Genomic DNA, 17,908 nt, shown 5'->3' with positions numbered 1-17,908 from the left:
ATTCTGTTATTTTTTTCCTTCCCCCCCACCCCTCATGAATTATTTTTTGTACTGGAGATTGAAACCAGAAGCACTTTACCACTGAGCTACAGTCTTAGCCCTTTAAAAAATTTTTTTTGAAAAAAATTTTAAAAAATTTAAAAAAATTTTTTTCCTAGGCTGACCTGGAACTTGTGGTCTTCCTGCCTCAGTTTTCTGAATGACTGGAATTACAAGTGTGTGCCACCATACCTGGCTTTTCACTAACTTTTTGACCTAGTAGGCTTTGTAAACTGATTTGCTGGATTATATCAACATGGAACACAAACTATATTTATTTATTTATGTGTGTATTTGTATACACCCACATACATATGATTGACTATCACTGAGCTACATCCCTACCTCTTTTTTAATTTTTTTTTTTTTTTTTTTTTTTTTTTGGGAAACAAAGTCTTGCTAAGTTGCTGAGGCTAGCTTCAGATTTGCAATTCTCCTGCTTCAGCCTTCTGAGTAATAGGAATTGTAGGCATGTTGTTAGAAGTAAAATGTACTACAGGAAATCAAACGTGTTTGAAAGTGACTGGGCAAGGCAAAACTTTTGCTAGAGCATGTGCTATAGAACATGGCTTAGCAAGTGTACCTGTGGGGGAGTCTGCCTGTTTATATACCTGAGCAGCGCTACCGTTTGCCCTGATTGGAGAACTTAGGTTTGTGATCTACATGATTGACTAATTTTAAAATTGGGGAAGGCAAAGGGGGAAGGGCTATAATTAAAATGACTACAATTGGATTCATTTAAGACTGAATACTATATTCTGAAAATGAACAACCAGATTTTCTATTTCTCACAATGTGACACTGTGCCTGTCTAAACCATCTTTATTTTAGAGACAGTTTAACCAGTATGAGTTGAAATCAAATAACTGTATCTCATGGGGCCTACAAAATATTTGTTTTGTTTTTTTCTATAGAAATCAGTTTTAGTCTAGGCGCTTTTATAATCCCCCCTATTCAGGAGACTGGAACAGGGGGATCTCAAGTTTGAACCAGCTTGGACAATTTAGTGAGACCCTACTTTAAAACAAAATGAAGGGTCTGGGATTGTAGATTAGAGGTAGAATGCTTGCCTAAACATTCTGCAAGCCCTGGGCTCCATCCCCTGCACTATTTAAAAAAAAAAAAAAAATCAGTTTTGGTTTTTTTCCTTCCTTTTTCAGTACTAGGCCTTGAACCCCAGAGGTGCTTTATATCTGAGCCACCCCTACCTTTTTTTTTTTTTTTTTTTTTTTTTTTAATAGGGTCTTGCTGAATTGCCCAGTCTGGCCTCTAACTTATTATCTTTCTGCCCTCAGCCTCCGTGCCACTCACTGCATCTGGTTAAACTTACTATTTTGGAATAATTCCTTCCTTCCTCCCTCCCTCTATCCCTCCTACCTTTCGGACACCTTATATTGAGGGAGTTTTAGATATATAAACTAGGTTCAGTGATTCCTATAGTCTCAGGTTCTCAGTAGACTGAGGCAGAATTCCTTGAGTCTGGGAGTTTGAGACAAGCTGGGCAACCATTCCATGAGACCCCATCTCAAAATTTAAAAATAAATAAATAAATAAATAAGAGCTTACAGTGAAAACTTGGCTCAAAGAAGAAATAAAGGACTGGGGTTGTGGCTTATTGGTATAGCGCTCGCCTAGCAGGCCTGAGGCCCTGGGTTCTATCCTCAGCCCCATATAAAAATTAAAAAAGAGGGCTGGGGAGATAGCTCAGTCGGTAGAGTGCTTGCCTTGCAAGCACAGGGCCCTGGGTTCAATTCCCAGCACTGCAAAAAAAAAAAAAAAAAAATTAAAAAAGAAAAGATACTGTGTCCACCTACAATAAAATATATATATAAAAAGAAGAATTCAGTGAGCTTACTATTTCATATTTAATTACAATCTAATTTTCTTTGTAGAAATACTTGGTGTTTATTCCACTGTGGTGAAATAATCCAGCAGGACAGACATTCTACAGATTACACCTGAGAGCTCAGCTCCTCTTGACTGCCTGTTAGAAGTTACAGAAGGGAGTGGCCTTCTAGTGCAGGGACATTCTTTGTCACTGGTCAGGTTAGTGTAGAGACAAGGGTTACCAGGCCCTGACTGAAGTTGTTTACCGTGGATGAAGAGATTCCATAAACAGATTCATGACTGTGCTTATATATTGTTGCCTTTTTTTTTTTTTCCTCTCGGTACCAGGGATTGAACCCAGGAGCACTTAACCATTTAGCCACATAACATCCCCAGCCCCCTTCTTCCTTTTTTATGTTTTGCTTTGAGACAGGGTCTTGATAAGTTGCTTTAGGGTCTTGCTAAATTGCTGAGGCTGGCTTTGAACTTGCTATCCTCCTGCCCCAGCCTCCCGAGCCACTAGGATTACAGGTGTGTGCCTTGGTGTCCAGTTACTTTCTGTTTTTAAAAACATAAAAAGCAGCATCATTCATTAACTGTTCTGAATTGTAGCTACTGTCAGTATTCCTCCAGAATAGTAGGAAGGTTTGGATTTGTCAGCTAATAGTAGGCAGTTAAATGCCTCTCCACAAGCTGTGAGTTGAAGTGTTCGGTGTGTTTTGTGTGTTTACAGATGCCCCACACAGTATGTTGGTAGGCATGTTGGCATGGTAGATCAGACTCAGAGTATTGCAGAACTGGAGGGGACAACAGAATGCTGATTTTTTGCTGAGGTAGTATTGGTTGTTGAGTTTGAAAAATTTCTCTAATTGTCGTCATCAGTGTCCTCTCTTGCACCCTTCTGTTGCTGGTGGCACTTATCACTTAGTCCTCACTCAAGATAGAAAACTGTCCTACTGGTGCTGGGGCTGTAGCTCAGTGGTAGAATACTTACTGAACATGATTGAGCAACTGGGTTTGATCCTCAGCACCACATAAAATAAATAAATAAAATAAAGGTATTGTGTCCATCTACAACTGAAAAGAAACCTGTCCTGCTATCCTAATTCTCTTTGCTCTCATTCAGTCTATGTTTTCTCTTCCTCTAAGCCTTAGATTGGAACCTACTCAACCGCTTTGTCCACCCTCCCTATTCCTGTTCCATTTGCCTTTTGGCAGTCTTCAACTTTCTTTGGTAGCACCTTTTCTTGTTCCTCCTGCTGCCCCTTGCGTGCCAGAGCCTGACTGATTGGGTCTGGCAACTCAGCATCCATCTTGCTTTTTGCTTCCTTTCACCTCCTTGTTCCACTGTGTCCTCCAGGTCTGGTGGTCACTTTGTGCTACTTATGTGATGCGCCTGCACACCTTGAGCAGGCTGCTTCTCTCATCTTTGTGCCTTTGTTGGTACTCTCTCTTCTGCCTGGTGTGTCCTTCTCTCTCTTTCTGGGAAGGGAACTACCGTTTCTCTCTAAGGTGGAGATCACACATTGTCCCTGTGGGGCACATGTTTTTCCCCTAGACCGGGTTGTTACCTCTCTTGCAGGTTCCCTTTGTGCCTGTCCTTTCCAAGGCAGGTAACTTACACACGCTTAGCAGTGGTGCTGAGAGGCCCAGGCCACTCCAGGAGCTCCTGAAGTTCTACCCTTCTCCCTTTTTCTCTGAAATCTCTTCTTTGCCTTCTGCTTTTGAAGAAAGAATTTATCCTTTTTCCAGAATTAATCCTATGCTGCAGGGCTTCTTAATTCTTGGATTTTAGTGAATCTGTGGTTCATGGAAACTCAGTGCAGAATTTATGTGTGGGTATGTTATCCCAAGGCCTTTTCAGACTATTAACTTTTCTGTCCTGATGTTACTTTACTTAGTGTTCAGATTTTAAGCCTTCCATTTTCTCTTCCGCACTCCTCAGTCCTTCTCTTGACCTTGCCTAACCCTAGAAGGTTCCATTTTATCCAACAAGATTTCTCCTTTTCACCAAATGGCTTGAAACACTGGCCAGTAGTTTGTATCTGCTTCTGTCATCAGTCTTCCCAAAGGTTATTAAGCAATCACATCCTTACCAAGTCCTGTAGTTGTGTTTTGGTCATGATCCCTTTTGACCCTTTTTACATTTGACCCTGATTATATATGAATTTCTGGAAAATGTTTTGTCTTTATATGTATGACACCGTTGTAGTTCTCCTGTTGTTTCTCTTACTCTTCTGGCTTTTGTGAGTTCACTTTCTCCACTACTCATACCAGTTACCTCTATGTTTTTGATTCTGTGTTTGGTTGGTACTTCTAAGTTCAGATTTATACCTGGTATTTTGGGCACATTCTTTTGGAGATTTCTGATGCAGTTAAAAACTCAGATGGGTATGCCGGTAATCCCAGCAATTTGGGAGTCAGAGGCAGGAAGATTGTAAGTTTGAGACCAACCTCAGCAATTTAGTGAGGCCCAAAGGTTAGCAAGACCTTTTCTCAAAATAAAAACAAAAAAACAGTACTGGGGGTGTGACTCAGTGATTAAGTGACCCTGGGTTCAATTCCTACTCAAAAAAAAAAAAAAAAAAAAATTATCTAAGCAGTGCCAGCTTCCAAAGATTATTCAAGATATGGATTTATTCACTTTTATTAGTGAACATCCATATCTGAAGTGGTTATCTCACTTTAAGAGGCTGAAGGGTGGTGGAGTACATAAGCCTTTACAGCTGGCAAAACATCTGAAAACCAGCTTCCAGAAGAGAAGCACCTCCTGTAAATTTTGTGACTGTGTTTAAGGACATGAGTAACTTCTGTTTTATAAAGTTTCGTTAAGCTCAAGGTTAAACCTCTAAGAGCCTAACCTTTCTTTCTTTCTTTGTGTGTGTGTGTGTGTGTGTGTGTGTGTGTGTGTATGTGTGTATGCATACATCTGCACTCACGCTGAGGATTGAACCCAGAGTGCTTTACCTCTACCACTGAGCTACATCTCAGCCCTTTTATTTTTTTTATTTTGAGATAAGACCTTGCTAAATTGCCCAGGCTGTCCTAGAACTTGCAGTTCTCATGCCTGTGCCACTATGCCTGACTTCTAGACCATATTTCTGTATTGGATAGGGTTCAATTGCAGAAGCAGCTCCAGCCAGTTTACAGGGGCAGATATTTAATATGGAGAATTAGGTGCACTGAACATTTTTGAAGTCTGGTGAAACAGTATGTTTGCTGGATTTCCAAGTACAGCACTCAGCTGTAGAGTTGGTAGAGCTAGTCTGCAACATCTGCCACTCTTATCCAATACTGAAAGACAGACATCTGCCACTGGGAGAAGCTCTTTTTCCAGCAGTTGGTGGGAAAGTGGGTAGAATGTTAGAAATAATACATAGGAAACAGTATGGCAACAAAAGAAGTACATTGCTCTGTGGGGCAAATGCTTTTGGAGTATTCAGAGAAACAGTTGCAGGAGATTTGAAAAATATATTATCAGAATAAATTATGGGGCATGGGTTGTTTGCTCTGGGATGATGAAAGGTGTTTGTAATAGGAGTGCCTTTTGCTAGATTCTGATGAAATGCCTTTTTTGTGGGGTGGGGAGTGAGGTAGAGCATGTAGATTCTGAAGGGATTTCTTGGATAAACAGGGTTTTGTGGTAAAACTAGAAATAAGTGGTGATGGAGGGAAACCTCCCCCCCCCCCTTATTTTTGAAGTGCTGGGAAATTGAACCCATTAGACAGTGCTCTATCATTGAGCTACATCTCTGGTGCCAGAGCAACCAATTTGTAATTAGAAAAAAAAAACACAAAACTTCCTGGCTAAGGTAGGACTTCAGAAAAAGCAACATATGACACACAAAAAAGTGCATACAGCAATCCTTTACAGAGTGCTAAATCTTTACAGTATTGGTAATGAGGTGGGAGTGACAATGAAAATACTTGGGAAGACACAGAGGTTTGCTGGTTATCATTTTTAAAAATAGCTTTATTTTCTTTATTTAGGTTTTCTTTTTTTGTTCCCCGTATGTGGTGCTGAGCAGTGCCTCAGGTGCTCCATCACTGAGCCACAAATCTCAGCCCATCTGGTTATCTTGTTGCAGGTTAAAAGTGTTGCCTGTTCTGATGAAGTGTTTTTTTTACATAAAAATGAGTGGTCTAAATTTCCTGACCCTTTCTGTAATAAGTGGCTGTCAGTAGAAGCTACTTAGTAAATTCAGTATTTTTGAGAAAAATAAACACTTAATCTGCCCTCTCAAGGTAAAGGTGACATTTTAACAATGAGTAGAAAATTAACTTTTTGAGAAAAACTTCTTGTAACGAGTGTTTTGAATGGATGTTTAGAATTGTCTCCGTTGTGTTTTGTATTGCTAAGAATAACATAAATCGTCATTTTACTGTACACTTAAACTTGGGAATAAGTTTTTCAGCTTGTTTAAAAGCTTCCTGTTGTAACAGTAGAGTTTTGAACCTTTTTATTAAGAATATAGAAACATGCACATGCTGGTGGGATGTTGTGCCTATAATCCCAGCGACTTGGGATGCTGTCTTGAAATAAAATACAATATAGGGCTGGGGGTGTGGCTCAGTGGTCCAGTGCCCCAGAGTTCAATCCCCCATACCCACCCCCCCACCAAAAAATAAAAAAGAATACAGAAACATGATCCCTCTGGTCACTGTGTAAGAACAAGAACCTCTTGTGAGGAAGATGTGAATTGACTAGCTGAATTTCATCAAAGCCTTTGCATAGTACATTGGTGGGATTGGAAACCAACTGTCTTGAGCTATTAAGTACAGCTAGTGATACACTTCTTCCATTTAGCTCCACATGTCTTTGAGAAGGACCTTTTTTGGCAGATTGAAAGTAAAACCGACTGTCTAAAATAATTGGATTTAGGTGCTCCTAAGATCTTGTTTTAGCAGAAAGTATTAAAACAAGATATTAAAAAATAATGAAGGTATATTAAGTTGTATTGCTCTCCTTAAATATTTATTCTCACAATATTTGGTTATACATAAGGTTTTCAGTATTTTAAATAGAAAGGAAAATAAATATGCAAAAATACATTTTCATTTTTATCTCATTGTATTTGTGTTGTGTTTGTGTTTGTGTGCATTTTTGTTGTTGTTTATTTAGTGCTGGTGATAGAATCCAGGGCCTTGCACAGGCTAGGTTGTGCTTAATCACTGAGCTATATCCCTGCCCCATTTTGTGTATTTTTTACTGCTCAGAAATTATAAAGGTGACCTCAGGAATGCTCTACTCCAGTGCCATACTCCACTGAATAATCTGTTCGGTGGCCTGTGGTATGTGAGCTTGGATCCTGCTGACTGAGGGTCCTTGCAGCATAAGGTTTCCTGGGTGCCTCTCCAGCTGGGTTCTTTCTTCTCCTTCACCTCGCAAGTGCTTTCTCACACCCAGATCAAAGCTCCCTTTGCTCTTCTCTCGTTCCCACCCATCCTCCTAGGTTTGCAAGCCTGTAAGCCTATTGTCCCTCAGGGTCTGACTGTTGCTTTCTTTTCTGGTCCTCTTAACCAACCAGTGACCTCTCTGTTGACATTTAACACTTTTTTTTTTTTTTTTAAGTTTTTAGTCTATTAATCCTTGTGAAAAAAAAAATTGCGCAATCAGTGCAGATAAAGTCATTGCAGAATCTTTATTCCTTTGGATTTTTGCCAGCACCAACATTTGCCTTCACAGTTCCCCTGATTTTCTTCATAGGTACTGTTCTGTGCTCCTTTCACTGTTTTCTTGAGGTCTTTTTCTTTTCATGCAGGCTGGGTCTTGCCAATCTATGTTTGGGTTCATTTTTCATTGCATAATTCAAGGAATCATAAATCATGCCAAAGCCAGTTAGTTGTCTTGCCATTTCCAAAATGAGTTCTGAATCCGAACACAAAGATGACACCTGGTGTGGTCTTGTACATTTTGGCTAATTTTTCTCAAATTTCTGTCTTAGGTGCAGTTGCTTTCCCAGGGTAAAGAACAACAGTGACAATTTGTTTCCTCTGAGGTAGTCTATTGGCCATGAACTTCCTGGTCCAGATAGTTACTGTGTCATTCATGATGGCGGCAGATAGTCAGAAATCCTACACTTTATACTTCTTTAACCTACACATTTATTGTCTCTTATCAGGTTAGAAATTTAACAAATGTAGGATTTTTTTTTTTTTTGGTACTGGGGATTGAACCCCAGGGTGTTCTACCACTGAGCTACACGGTACCCCAGTCCTTTTTATTTTTTTATTTTGAGACAGGGTCTCACTAAGTTGCTTAGGGCCTTGCTAAGTTGCTGAGGCAGGCTTTGAACTTGTGATCCTCCTGCATCAGACTCTGGAATTACTGGGATTACAGGATTGGCTAAGGCCAAATAATATCTTGATCACAGCCAGTAAGTGTTGAATAAATCAAATAAAGTACAGAATTTGTTTTTTTTAAGTTGCCTAAAAATTTTAATATCATATTTGAGATAGAAATTTTCTACAATGTGAATTTAGAGTCCTGCTGATTGGCCTGATTTTGAAAACATGCTGAACTGAAAGATCCTTTGAAACATTCTAGACCAGCCTTTCTTACAGTGAGGTGTATGTGTAATTACCAAATACAGTGACCAGAACGTAAAGGGAAAAAAATAAGAGACATCACTCTGAAAAAGTAGCAGTGGTTATTTGGAGAGTAGTGCTTGGGACGTATTGAATGTGCTTTCTTGTGTACAGCAAAGTTGAATCCAGATTTAGTTAATTTAAATTCTGGATTATAGTAGGATTCTATTAAGTCCCTTCTCTTTCTTGTGTCATGGGACCTCATGATTGAGTAGGGTTCAGTCTTTAGATCATTTCAGGACATAAACAGAATTTGCCTCAATGTTGTCCAGGTATTTATTGAGACATCCTAGGTTTACTCATCTAGATTTCTTATAAATGTTTCGACCCTGTGTGTGAAGTTGATAAATTGTAATGGAAATTCTGTTGCTAACAGTGGTAGAATATAGCTTTCTAAAAATATCTAAAAATTGGGTTTTATTGTTGTACACGGTGGTGTGCACCTGTAATCCCAGCTACTCAGGAGAAGGCTAAGATAGGAGGATCCCATATTTAAAGCCAGCTTCAGCAACTTAGTGAGATTCTGTCTCAAAATGAAAAATTAAAAGGGCCAGGCATGCAGCTCAGTTGAAGAGTGCCCCTAAAGTTCAATCCCCAGTCCTGGGGGGGAAATGGGGTCTTATTTGACTGGCTGTGCAGAAATGAGCTTAGTGCTATTTGTCAATTTTAATAGGAGAATTCTGTTGTGTAACACTCAATTTTTTTTTTTTTTTTTTTTTTTTTTTTCCTTTACTGAAAGTTGAACCCAGGGCCTCATACATGGCCCTAACACTGAAGTACCTTTTTTTTTTTTTGATACAAGGTCTCGCTAAGTTGCTTAGGGCCTTGCTAAATTGCTGAAGCTGACCTCCAATTTGGGATACTCCTGCCTCAGCCTCTCCATTCATTAGGGTTACAGGTGTGCACCTTCAGTCTGGGTATATTCGAAATCTGGCTTCATTAAATCACTGGTTCATCATATGTCTAGAGCATTTATTGTATGTCAGAACTTGTTGGCACTGAGGGTACATCAGTAAACAGAGCAGATGAAGGGCCCTTTATTTCTCTTGTAGGGAGGGGCAGCCTTAGGTAGGGTGGTACAATGGTGGCACATGAAGTGGGGCAGGAGGGAGGACATGTGCCATATGCCTGCAGTGTAGCATCAAAGTTCCAGGAGGTCTTCTTGAGAAGGTCACACTGAGCAGAGGTCCAGAGGTAGCAAGGAAGCAAGGCTCTGCATGCAGCTGGGTCCTGGGTTTTCCTCCTTCCTCCCTCCCTCCCTCCCTGCCTCCTTCCTTCCTTCCTTCCTTCTCCAGAGCCTGGAACATGCTCTGACCTCCAATTTGTTCTGTGCCTGAGCTGTATCCCTTTTGTTTTTTAAATTTTGAAACAGGGTTTTGCTAAGTTGACCAGGCTGACCTTGAACTTGTCATCCTCCTGCTGGGATCACAGGTGTGCACCACCTCACCTAACTTTACATCTAATAATTAAGTTTTTAAAATTTATTTATTTTTCTTGCTATGAAGTGAACTGCCCTGCTCTGTCACACATTCCTGCCACGATGTGCTGCCTTGTCAGTGATTCTGAGTAGTTTGGCAGTGGCAAATGTCTGCCATCTGTTTGCCTTTTTTTTTTTTTTTTTTAAATCTTTTCGATGTTGATGGATCTTTATTTTATTCTTTTTTATTTTTATGTGTTGCTGAGAATTGAACCCTCACACATGCTAGCCAAGTGCTCTACCACTGAGCCACAGCCACAGTGCATCTGTTTGCTTTTTGCTCAGCCTGTGGGGCCAGTTTGAATCTATATACAGTGGGTGTAGATCTGGAATATCCTCTAAAGGCCCATGTGTTGAAGTCTTGGTCCTCAGCTTGACATGCTGTTGGAAGGTGGTGGAAACTTTAAGAGGTGGGTCTAGTAGGTCTTTAGGTCATTGGAGGTATGCCCTTAATGAGGATAGTGGGATCCCAGTCTCTTCTTCTTGTTTTGTGTCCTAGCCTTGAGGTGAGCAGCTTTGTTCCACCACACACTGCTGCCATGATGTGCTGCCTTACCACGGGCCTAGAAGCAGTGGGACTAAGAGACCATACACTGCAACCTCCAAAACTATGAATCAAAGTAAACTTTTTCTCTGTAACTTAATTATCACAGGTATTGGTTGTAGTAATGGAAAGCTGACTAACACACTGTACTTCTTTGGACAAATTGTTACCCTAATTTCTACCTGTAGGTTGAATTCAGTGTGTTCCTGTGTCTTCTCTTTGTAAGTAGTGCAATCTTTGAGCCACACTGTATTTGATCATCTGAATTCCCTACAGTTCTCAGGTTCAGAGATCCTGAGCTAAAGAAGCATTTTGTAAATCTTTGCAGTGTGCTTTGATGACATAGCTTGTGAGGAATCAAAATAAACCGAATCTCTGTTTTTCTTCATCTGTCTTTAACTTTTCTTGAGGTTTCATGAACTGTTACTCATCCTTACAGAGTTTGTTGCACAGTCTTTTGGTATATGCCACAGCAGTAAAAGGCCCTCCAACCTGGTTTTCTCAACTGAAATGATGGATACTCGTTTTCTCCCCAGTAGGGTGGCATAGAAAATAAGCCTGGCGATATCTAGGTGCAAGACTGTGTGCAACTTAGGAGACATTATATCTGTAGATAGTGTGTCTGTAGGTAGACCAGTTACCCATGGGTACAGACCGTGGTAACCCCCTTACCCAGCACAGGTTAGACTAGTTTTCAGCCCCCACTGGGGGCTGGGAGCTTTTGTTCTATCCAGTTCAACAGAATGTGTGTTTTTTGGCAAGTTTCACTGTTGTAGGCTGGATCAGGTCCCATCTCCTGGAAACCATGTTGAACCCTCAAGTGTTGGGCACATCAGGGCCTCTCTTTCCTCTCTTTAACTTCTTCCCTCCCCTTTCCTACTCTGTTATACTTAGGATTCTTTTGATTGCTAGCAACAGAAGCCCACTCAGTTTAACTAATTTAAGAGAAAAAGTACTGAGAGCAGCAGCTTTGGCAGCAACCTGGCTGTGTTCCAGCCCCCTCCCTGTTGGGTGCCTTGTCCTGGCTTTTCTTTTGTGACTGGCTTACCTTCCCTATAGGTTCTGTTCCTAGGTTATTCTGCTTGCTGACTGGCCTTCTTTGTATTTTAGGCCATGTTTGTACAAGTGTATCAGTTCTTCTTTTTATGTGAGGCCTCGTCATGGGTCCCTGATAGCACAGCTGTACAATGATGGGATAATGGTCCTCATTCTGAGCTTGGAGGAGAGGACAGGTTCTGGGGCTCAAGGCAGCTGTTGTGACTACCTGTCAGAATAGCAAATTTCTGTTTGGACATATGTAAAAGAGTGATATTTGTGATAGCAATTTGGAATTTGGTGGCTTCTGAGGTAGAAAACTACTTTTATTTAAAGATGTTTTGGTGGAAAGGGGTTGGAGGGATGTGTGTTGAGTAAAATTTTAAGCCATTTTTTTTTGTTTTTTTGTTTGTTTGTTTTTATTACTAGGGATTGAACCCAGGGGTGCCTAACCTCTGAGCCACATCCCTAGTCCTTTCTGTTTTTTTATTTTGAGACAGGATCTTACCAAGTTGCTTAGGGCCTCACTGAGTTGCTGAGGCTGGCTCTGAACTCGTGATCCTCCTGCCTCAGCTTCCCGAACTGCTGGGATTACAGTTATGTACCACCATGCCCAGCAGAGTTTGTATGGTGGTGTTTTGGGCATTAGTGGTAGAAGAGGCAGTTACTGAGTAGCTCTGCCACATATCCACAGTGTCTAGGATAAGTCTTTATTTGATGCTCTTCAAGAGCTGCTCTGAACATCCAGGTATGTGGGTTCCTTCTGTTCTCATAGTACTCTGAAATGGTGTGTGTACCTGTCTTGTTGATTTTATGCTGAGGAGACAGAAACAGAAGGGCTGAAGCCTTGCTTGCAGGCTAGAGCACTGCTGTGGTGGCAGGATCCAGAGCTGGTGGGGCCTGCACTTTGTACTTGAGGAACTCCTCCTATTTTTTTTGTTTTTTAATTATTTTTTATTTTCTTGTGATACTGTGGAGTGCTATACTACTGAGCTACATCTCAGCCCTTTTACTTCTTTCTGTCTTTCATTCATTTATTTATTTATGTTCACATTATAGGATTGGGGATATTTCATTACACAGCATTAGATAACTAAAATAAACAGTTAAATGACTTTCCCAAAGTGACTCTTTTTATTATTTATTATGAGACAGTTTTTTTTTTGTTTTTTTTTTTTTTTTGTGGTGCTGGTTATTGAATCCAGGGCCTTATGCTTGTGAGGCAAGCACTTTACGAACTGAGCTATATTCCCAGCCCTAAGACAGATTTTTCTAAATTACTGAGTCTGGTTTCCAACTTGAGATCCTCCTGCCTCAGCCTCCCAAGTCCCTTGGATTATAGGCATATGACATCAGGCCTGTCGGGTTTAAGGAACTCTGGAGGATACCCTAATAGGTGTAGAGCCAGCTGGGATGATGATGGCAATGATTGTCTGACCAGTCTTTGCAGTTTAGAGGGTAATTTTCATAACATGTTCACACAGCATTTTTCGAGGGTTTAATGTGCTTGCTTGAGTTTATTAGATTTCTTTTACAGGTGTTGATGTTTGCAGAATTATACTACCTGAAGTTTTTTGTTACCTGGGGACTAAAATACCTCAAAAGTTTTGAGAGTATTATGGAGTCCATGTAACATTTATATCAGATATTTATTTTTTATTTATTTATTTGTTTATTTTTTTTTGTGGTGTTGGGAGGCTGTTGAGCTGGCACTCTACCATGGTACCACTGAGCTACATCCTCAGCTGCCCCCGCCCCCCACCTGCATTCTTTTCATTTGGTACTAGGGCTTAAACACAGGGGTGCTTTACCACAGCACTATATTCCTAGCACTTTTTATTTTTTTATTTTCTTATTTTTTTGAATATATATTTTTTAGTTGTCAATGGACATTATTTTGTTTATTTATATATGGTGCTGAGAATTGAACCCAGTGTCTCACACATGCTAGGCAAGTGCTCTACACTGAGTTATGACCCCAGCCCCCTTTATATTTTTTATTTTGAGATAGGGGCTTGCTGAATTGCTTAGTGGTAGAAGAGGTAGTTACTGAGTAGCTCTGCCTCACTAAATTGCTGAGGCTGTCCTTGAAGACTGGCTGGGATTATAGGCATGTACCACCATGCCCAGCCATCTGATTTTAGATAAAACTAATTGGCACCATACCATGCCCCTGCTCCCAGCACTGGGGATTGAACCTAGGGGCATTTTACCACTGATCTATGTCCCCAACCCTTTTTATTTACTTATTTTTAAATTTTGAGGCAGGGTCTCACTAGGTTGCTGAGGCTGCCCTTGAACTTGGAATCCTCCTGCCTCAGCCTCTCAAGTGTATATTTCTTTCCTTTTTTGTTTTTTTTAGCTGCAGATGGACACAGCACTTTGATTTATTTATTTTTATGTGGTACTGAGGATCAAAGCCAGTGCCTCACACATGCTAGACAAATGCTTTACCACTGAGCTACAACCCCAGCCCCACAAGTGTGTATTTCTTAAAGGTATATGAGTTCATTTAAATTTTTTAGTTATTTGTAGCAAGTGTTCTTGAAGGTCCTTACACATCCATTGAGAATGTCAAAAGTTTTGTTGTACAAAATAAATGAACTGCAGAACATTTGTACTTAGTGTAACAGTGGTATAAGTTATTCTAAAATCATGGCTTTGGGATGTATATGTAATCAGGTAGATAGGAGAGTGGGTAATTGTAGTAGGACTCAGTGTTAATTATTATCATGTGCCGTTCATAATTCTAAGACTTTTTTGTGTTAACACATTTAATCTTTAGCCTTATGAAGTAAAAGCAGTATTGGTGCCTGTTGTGTTCCTTAAAGATAATTTCTCATTTAACTTTTGAGCTTTGGAGATTTCTTCATGGTTGTTGGTTCTAGGTTTAATGTTTTTCCTGAAGCTTTTTTTTCTTCTTCTTTTTTTGGTGCTGGGGATTGAACCTGGGCCTTATGCTATCACTGAGATACATCTTCCAGCTCTCTGAGAATAATAATTAATTTAATCAAAAGTTTCTTTTAAAAAACTTTCTTCATAGTGCTTGCCTAGTGTGTATGAGCCCCTGGATTCCATCCCTAGTGACCCCAGCCCCCCCTTCCTTTTTTGGAAAGAACTATCATGTGATCCAGCAATTCCATTACTAGATATATACCCAAAGGAAAAGAAATCATATGTTGATGGGACTTCTGCGCTCCGTGTTCACTGAAACACTCATTACAGTTAACTACAATGTGGAATCAACCTGTGTGTATCAGCTGATGAGTAGATGAAAAAAATGTGCTACACAGACACAGTGGAATACTGTTTGGCCATGAAAAGGTTGAAAATCATTTGCTGGAGGTCATTATGCTAAGTGAAGTAAGCCAGATGCAGAAAGACAAGTACTGCAATGACCTCACTTATGTAGAATCCAATAAAGTTGATCTCTTTATGGCTGTCAGAGTAGGGGGAAGGTAAGATGGGGGAGAAGTTAATTGTTACTAAGTTGCAGTTACATAGTAGGAATAAGTTCTGGGGTCTTATTGAACAGTAAGGTGACTACTGTTTTGAAATGTAATGTACATTTCAAAAAGAGCTAAAAGAGAGGATTTTGTTTTTCTGTGCTTGTAAGTGATGCTAAGAAAGTATTTTCAATGTATACATGTATGCAGATATTATACAACGTGTACATGTATTGAAACATAAGTACAATATTTGTCAGTTAAAAAATTAAAACGTCAAAAAAGCAAAATCTTTTTCACTTATCTTTCTGTTAAATGTATTGACCTGATGTCCTGGGATGCATTCCTGGACTTGGTATTTAGATACTATATGTATTGGTTTTTTTTGTTGTTGTTGTTATGTTTTTGTTTTTTCCCCCTTATTTTCAGTACTATCATATCCCCTCCCCGACCTGATGTTTGGATTTCCCTTATTTTAAATTATTTTTAAATTTGTTGTAAAATATATGGAACATAAAATTGCCACTTTAACCATTTTAAACGTGCACTACAAGTGAATGAATTTGGCCATGTTTCAACTACGTCCCCTGTCCCCGGTATAGGAATGGAACCCAGGACCTTGTGTATGCTAAGCAAGCGCTCCACTACTGAGCCATATCCCCATCCTATACCTGGAGATCTTAATGATTATTACTGTGAGAGATTCATTTGTATGTTAAAAGTTATGACTTTTGCAGTGCACACACCTGTAATCCCAGCTACATGGGAGGCTGAGAGAGGAGAATCTCAACTTTGAGGCCAACCTGGGCCCTGAGGGTGTAGCTCAGTGGCAGAACATTTGATTAACAGGCACGAGTCCCTGAATTTAATACCTAGTACTGCAAAAACAAAGCGTTGTGACTGTTTTCATTAAGGTTCTACCTTCTGTCAATAATCTTTTCCACTTATACTATTTTTTCATTTTAATATTGCTACTCATACATTTTTGCCTGCTTAATTTGCTTTTTCTTAAAAATTAATCATTTTAATGGTGATAATTAGCAGTCATTTTGACTAATGATCATTATATCCTGTGTTGACCACTTGTAGTAGCTCATTTAGTTTTGTAGCAACCCTTCGAATAGGTTGTTTCTTTTCTTTTTTTAAATTTTTAAAATTTTATTCTAATTAGTTGTACATGACAGTAGAATGCATTTGTACATTTTAATAGATCATACATAAATGGAGTGTAATTTCTCATTTTTCTGATTATACATATTATAGGATCACATCGGTCTTTTTTAATTCTCCATTTATAAATAAGGAAACTGAGCCTTGGGTTAATTACTTGCTGAAGACTTGGGTTAATTACTTGCTCAGGGGTAAACTGTGAGTAGCATTCAACCATTGTTGTACCATCTATTTTTCAGTATACATTTTTAAGCAGCTATAGCTTTCAGTTTTGCTTTAAAAAACGAACTTAAGAGCCTTGCATGGTAGTGCATGCCTATAGTCCCAGCTATTGGGGAGAAGGCTAAGGCCTCAGGCAGGAGGATCACTTGAGCCCAGAAACCTTATGCTAGCCTGGGCAACATAGAGAGAGGATCCCTACCGCTGCCGCTCCCCCCGCCCCTTCTTCCAAAACAAAACAAAGTTAATGTTTTCAACACCTTATGCCCTATCTCTGTTTTTCAGTAGAAAGAACTTTAGTTCTTTAAAGGTAGAAGTGGATCTCAGGATTGCACAGCTTATTAGGAGATGGAGTTAGGATTCAAATCCAGGCATGCTGACTGCGAAGTTCCAGACTTTTTTCCAAGGCACTACCTTTCTGCAGTATATCCTCAGACTCTCCTGATGTGCAGATTATTTGTTAATCCCCCTTGATAATGATAGGCACTAATAGAGACATGAGAGGCATTCTGCTTGTATGCCCCTTTAATATTTTTCAGGTATTTTCCTTAAAAACAAATGTAGATATAAAAACAAAATTGTTGCTGACTAAATTTGTTTGAGGGAGGGACATGTAGTTCTGGGTTAATGTTATTTTTTTTTTCTTCTGTTTATGACAAATTGACATGATTCAGATGACTGGAAAAAATTATCAGCCTTAATGTTACTATTCTTAGAAAACTAGTCAACATTTTGGAAGGAGGTTTGTTTAGAAGCACAGTTTTTCAGTTCTAGGACTTGAACCCAGAGCCTTATGTGTGCTAGGCAGGCACTGTACCATGCAGCAACATCCTCAGTCCCCATAGTTTTAAAGACACACTTTTGGGATTCTTAGTACCACCTGTTTTATGTTGTTTTTACCCTTGATTGTCTCTGGTCAGAGTTGGTGTATTTTTACCTGGTTTGAGTGCCTTCCAGAGTTTTATGTCCAGGCTTCTAGTACTTGGTGATTCTGCCTCCTTTGTTGCTGTGACCTATAACTTTAGCCATTCCAGTCAACACTATGACTTTGTCCTTGTTGGTTCAGAGGTCTGAAGAGTCCAGATGGCCAAGCTCAACTTCTGGTATACTGAGCATATTTGTCACTGTTGCTCTGTTAAGCTTTGGATATTAAGGCTTCTAAACTGTCATAACCCCAGGTTGTGGGGCTGGGAAGAAAAGTTTTCTTAGATTGGTCATTAAGTGTTAATGATGAGAGATCCTACTCTCATTTAAACCCTTTTTTCCTGGATCTCTCTACAGAGGACAAGCACCATGTGCCGGTCATTTGTGCAGAATATATACTACATCTTGGGGACAGCTCTTTGACACCAGAGGTCTCCTTTCTGGGTGATGGAGATAGGGCAGAGGAGTGAATTGCACAGTCACAAGCTTGTTGCCTCACTTTGACCCAGCAGATTCTTGATCTGTTGTGTAACAGCCATTCCTTCAGTCCATAGACAGTGATGCTGAGGAACAAGTGGTGTGCAGGAGGCAAAACCAGTCATTTACATAAGGACTTTAAATAGGTTAAAGAATTGTTTT

General features: G+C 39.8%; 1 protein-coding gene and 1 pseudogene across 12 annotated transcripts in view; one reads left to right on the top strand and one right to left on the bottom strand.

Moving 5' to 3' along the window:
- FAM193A (family with sequence similarity 193 member A) overlaps positions 1-17,908 on the top strand; it is a 154,299-nt gene that overhangs the window by 14,015 nt on the left and 122,376 nt on the right. The window lies entirely within an intron of this gene.
- Positions 5,947-9,225, bottom strand: LOC306669860 (small ribosomal subunit protein eS24-like; annotated as a pseudogene). Its single transcript has one exon. The product of its transcript is annotated as a small ribosomal subunit protein eS24-like (transcript).

Source organism: Sciurus vulgaris (assembly GCF_902686455.1).
Source record: "Sciurus vulgaris genome assembly, chromosome: 9".
NCBI classification, from domain to species: Eukaryota; Metazoa; Chordata; class Mammalia; order Rodentia; family Sciuridae; genus Sciurus; species Sciurus vulgaris.
Note: the sequence above shows the minus strand (reverse complement) of the source record. Positions and strands in the feature narration are given on the sequence as shown.